Genomic DNA, 6000 nt, shown 5'->3' with positions numbered 1-6000 from the left:
ATCATTCATCGGGTTTCTTTCATTCCGCGAACATTTCTGTTTCTGTTTCTCCCAATCGAGAATATTCGGATATCATTCTAATTTCGATTCTGATGGATACAGCGAGAATTCGGGTTTTGTATTCATTCCGACAGCAATAAATATCTGATGTGGAGATGTTCAATTATTCATTAGGACCCTCAGGTTGAAAAATATCTGATAAAACAGGAAAAGTCAATGACGTCTTTTTTCGATTGAAAACAAAACATTCATTTCGATGCTTTTCATATTTGATTAAAAATTCAATAGAATTCTAAACTTTTGAGGAGAAAACCAACAGAAGAAGAAGAATTCCCCTCATTTAAATTTACAATGAAAAGATGAATATTTAGAAGAAAATTAAACTGAAGTTTCACTTAATAAGTCCAAGAACATTTTTTATGAATTTTTCTTATTTTCATTACTTCTCATGAGGCAATTGAATGTAAATTTAGAGCTTTCATTGATTTTGCCATGAAATTGTGAATTTTTAGTAATGAAACTCCTTGCAATTTCAGTCGAACTCATTGTAAAAACTAGACTCTTCAAGATGTCTCAATTTAAGATATAAAACACAAAATTCCAGAATGTAGAATGCATGTCTTGAAGTCTTCATTTAAGACACTATTTTTTGTAATGCTGCTCCTTGATAAAAATTCACAACTCTTCGCAGGTTTACAAACTGTTGTAAAAAAATTTCAATTTCCCTAAATTTAATATTTCACTAAAATTTAAACTAAATTCTAAATTTTCAATTAATAAACCCAAAACTATATTTCCTTGAATTGTCCTCATTTCTATTAATCCTCATAAAATAATTGAATTGAAAATCACAGTTTTCATTGATTTTCCCATGAAATTGTAAATTTTCAGCGTAAAAACTATTTTTTTCAGTCTAGAAACTAGAATTTTCAATTTAAGACAAGACCCAAAATTCCCGGATGTTTAGAATGGATGTCTTAATGTCTTCATTTGAGACACTGAAAACGGCTTTAATTCGGGACACAAACGGCTGAAAAAATGGGTCAAAAGTATTTTAATGGCGCTTAATGAAGCGCCTTAACTCCAGATTATTCTTTCTTGTGCTATTAGAGCTGCGGGACACCCTCGATTTTCAGACATGTACTGACCAATCGCGTTCTAATGCGTAATTCGTATTTTAAACAATAAAATATTATCACTAAACGTCAAGTAAATAATTCTCAATTAATGTTAGGCATTAGAATGATTTATTATTAACAATTAAATTGTTCAAATCGCCCTAGCACCCAAACTATGAAGTATAGACGAAAATTTTCAAATTATGAATCATCTAGAATTTAATAAGGAATCATTTTTGTCAATCATCATTTTTACCTATCTCTCGTAGATTCTGAGATATGAGCAATAAACTAGTTACGCGATCCGACACAGCGCTCTGTACTTGTGGTGCGCGGTGGGCTTGAGAGCGCTGTGTTGGGTCACGCAACTCTTTTCTTGTTCATATTTCGAAATCTAAAGGAGATACCGTGAAATTGACAAAAAACAAACATTATTCCTTGTCAAATGCTAAATGATTCGTGATTCGAAAATTTTCGTATATCTTTCATAGTTTGGGCGCTAGGGTGATTTGAACAATTAAATTGTTGATAATAAATAGTTGCAATGCCTAAAATTGATTGGAAATTATTTACTTGACGTTCTGTGATCATAGTTCATTGTTCAAAAAAAGAATTACGCATTAGAACGCGAGTGGTCTGTCGATCAATTTAGAAGCGCTTTTTTGGGGGTGTCCCGCAGCTCTATATCCCTCGATAAAAATTTCCTCCAACTGCATCCCTCTAAAATTCCCCCATCCATCAATGCGAACCTCTAAACCAAGTTCTCCGTCTGTCATACAGACCCATCGCCCCTTGAATCGTCGTTGACTGCATTATGAACTCCACGCGCGAGAGCACGCACGCGAGAGCATCGCACTTGGTGCGATGAAAAAAAATAAATAAAAACAAACAAGCGAACGTGTGTACACCAGGATAATTTCAGTACGATGTGGAAAGAGAGATACAGACGCATTATAAATATGATACATTTGCGTGATCACCTGCCGGTTGAAAAACGCCCGTGTGTGCACCACTTCCGTTAGGCTCTCTTACCGTTCCCCGAAACGATTTTCGTACCGGCGACAGGCCATCTTATTACGTTATTACCGGCTGAAACGAATAAATTCTAGGTGCTCGTCGCGCGGAACAAATAGAGAGGAGAAACGGAAGTCGGAGATTCGCAACTGGGGATTTGAAAAAAAAAAATATGAAATGAATGTAATCGAGTGAATTGCGGGGGCTACGAGTATAGCTGCGATCATGGGAATTCCGCGGAAGGGAATAGCGTAAATGTTTGGTATTTTCTTTTTCTCCATTTATTACGACAGTTTGATGAAATATCAGTGGGAGTTACAATCGCCGATTGTCACACGATTTCTCGGGACTAGGTGTGAGTAATCGACGGCTTGAGATTCTCCTGAAATTTATCATGGGCGTTACAATGAAGAATAATTCGATGAGTGGATGATTGCAGTGGCTTCCAGGAATATTGCTTCATTTGGGAGAAATTGGTGGGGAAAAACGGTTGCTTCTAATGTTTGTTTGCTGTGGCGGTTATTCAATTCTTGAATGGAAGAAATGGATTTTTAGAGGGAATAACAATGACGATAGCAGCCCTGAACTTCCTTGCAGATTGGTAGAAAGAAAATTACAGTTTATGGACAGTTGACTACTTATTTTCAGGACAGTGGCACTGAGTGAGATTTAGGGGAAGAAATGAGGAAATTCCAGGTTTCACTGAAAATACAGTAAAATTACAGAATTTTAAGCGGTATAAAAACGAGAATTTCTTAATTTATTTGAATTCACGAGGAGAAATATTCAGTAAAAATTACGGAACAATTCACGTAGTACGCAATGAAGACTCGTTTTCCGGCAATTTTTATAGGAATGGAAGAGAAGAAATCTGAAACGTTCGGTGAATTTTCAGGTTCATCACCGAACAAAGTACGAAATTCTCACGTAATTTTTCCCGGAGAAGTAAAATCTTACAGAAACTTGCCGACTATTATGCCTCCAAAATAAAAAATTCTTGAACGTTCAACAATTTTTATGAAGCTGGGGAGTTATTTCTACGTTCCGTTCCGTCAAATTTCTGAATCGTTGGGGAAATATTACGGAACGACTTATTGTCCCTACAGCGGTGAGTCATCAGACGGGTGGTTAATTTTTACGGAACAAATCGTAGAATTTACGTGGCGATTCGTACAATTTCAGTTCCGACTCACACTTTTTATTGAATTTTACTTCGATCGCGGATTACGTCTCGAAACGTAATTTTTACGCTTTTTTCCGGTGATTTTTATTGAATTTTTCTCTTTGTGTTCCCAATCAAATATGAATATTCAGTACCAAATTACATAAAATTTTCAGTGAAATCTGAAATTTCATGATTTTCCCCCCCTAAATCGCATTCATTATCGCTGTCCTAAAAATTCAAGAGTATTTACCGGAATTTTCTGGTTTTCTGTTCATTTTCAACGAAAAATGGAACTGAATTTGACAGTTTTCTTTTATTTTTCCACGAAATTCTGAATGTTCAATGACGAAATTCTTTGAAATTTCAGACAAAAATTTTTAACAGTGTAATACTGTAAATATGTAATGTGTTGATTTGACCCTATAATTGGCATCTGGGCTGGTGGGTCTGTATACAGCAATAAATAAATAAATAAATAAATAAATAAATAAATAAGCTTCGAAAAAAATTGAATTAAAATTCAATTTAAATTTAAAAAATTAGATTTCAAGCATAATCATTGATCAGCACAATGAATTCCCATAGCAAACTAATTGACCCCAAAAAATACCCTCACAATTGCCATAAAAACGTCATCGAGGGCACCTCCACCAATCACCCCGCACGTGGACTGACTACAACCTCTGACAATCGATCTTCACCCACACAAATCCCCGAAAAAAAACTGAAGACTCCATTGGACCCTCCTGGTGCCCCACGTTGAGCGGATTGAGGGCATCTGCCGAGACGTCCATTGAGAGATTTCCTAGAACTTTGAAAACCGGGCTGCGGGAAGTGGATTTATTCAAATCACTTCTCGCATCTGCTCTCAAAAGGATGAACGAGAAACTTCAGCTCCACTCGGTGAGCAAAAAATTTCCATTTCTCCATAAATATTCATCCGCACACATATACACAATGTCGCTATGCGGCCCACTATTACACCTTCTGTTCGTATACACGTGTAAATAGACGGTGCGATAAATAACCGAGAATTTAAACAAGGAAAAGGTCGTTCAATAAATCACCCGTGTAACGAGAAATGGATCGACGAAGGAGGGGAGAAGAATTCGTATTTTGGAGTTCAATAAATTAAATGGGATTAAGAACGGCGGATCAAAATGCTCGGCAAATAATTTTTAACATCTCATTAATTTAATTTTCATCAACTTTAATTTAATTTTTTTTATTTCATTATTTCTATTATTTTGGGAGATTTTTCAAATTAAATTTTCGATTCATTTTGTCATTCTGTCGCTCAATTAGGAATTGATAAAATATTTTCTATTACCAATGGGAAAAGAAAAAAAATTATTCGATCAATAATTGATTTTTCTATTTAAAAGTAAACCTTTTTTTGGAACCGACGAAATTCGAGACATCGTTAGAATTTGAATTTTGGAGTTCAGTAAATTAAATGGGAGTCAGACTGTTGGATCGAAATGCTCGCCAAATAATTTTTACCATCTCATTAATTTAATTTTCATCAACTTTAATTTAATTTTTTTTATTTCATTATTTCTATTATTTTGGGAGATTTTTCAAATTAAATTTTCGATTCATTTTGTCATTCTGTCGCTCAATTAGGAATTGATAAAATATTTTCTATTACCAATGGGAAAAGAAAAAAAATTATTCGATCAATAATTGATTTTTCTATTTAAAAGTAAACCTTTTTTTGGAACCGACGAAATTCGAGACATCGTTAGAATTTGAATTTTGGAGTTCAGTAAATTAAATGGGAGTCAGACTGTTGGATCGAAATGCTCGCCAAATAATTTTTACCATCTCATTAATTTAATTTTCATCAACTTTAATTTAATTTTTTTTATTTCATTATTTCTATTATTTTGGGAGATTTTTCAAATTAAATTTTCGATTCATTTTGTAATTCTGTCACTCAATTATGAATTGATAAAATATTTCTCTTTACCAATGGGAAAAGAAAAAAATTTATTCGATCAATAATTGATTTTTCTATTAAAAAAAAATCCTTTTTTCGGGAACCGACGAAATTCGAAACATCCTTAGAATTTGAATTTTGGAGTTCAGTAAATTAAATGGGAGTAAGACTGTTGGATCAAAATGCTCGCCAAATAATGTTTACTATTCCATTAATTTAATGTTCATAAATTTTAATTTTTCTATTTCTTCATTATTTCTATTATTTCGTGAGATTTTTCAAATCAAATATCCAATTAAATTTACAATTCTGTGGCTCAATTATGAATTGATAAAATTTCTCTCTTTTACAATGGGAAAAGAAAAAAATGTATTCGTTCAATAATTGATTTTTCTATTTCAAAAAAAATTTTTTTCGCAACGAAGAATTTTGTGACATCGGTAAAACATGAAAAATCCAAGAATATTCATTATTCAATGCCTCACTTGAAGAGGAATGAAGAAATTGTATGCGTAATTGGGTGAGTAAACGAGAAATCGATACAACTGGAATGTCGAGAAAAACCGTTTGGTCCAGTACCATCTGCCGTACTCAACTTTTTACCCTTCCCCCCCTCAATTTCACAGTGTTTGAGCTCAACTCACACAGCTGGCCACATTCAATTCCTTGTTTTCGTTTAAAATACAACTGGTAGCTCTCTTCATACCTGGAATGACAGTTCAGGGAATTTCGAGGGGTCACGTATGCTGTCATCAATTATT

The sequence above is a fragment of the Diachasma alloeum genome, unplaced genomic scaffold (assembly GCF_001412515.2).
Source record: "Diachasma alloeum isolate Michigan unplaced genomic scaffold, Dall2.0 Dall_scaffold_00364, whole genome shotgun sequence".
NCBI classification, from domain to species: Eukaryota; Metazoa; Arthropoda; class Insecta; order Hymenoptera; family Braconidae; genus Diachasma; species Diachasma alloeum.
The sequence above is the reverse complement of the archived record's forward strand: the minus strand, read 5'-3'. Positions refer to the sequence as shown.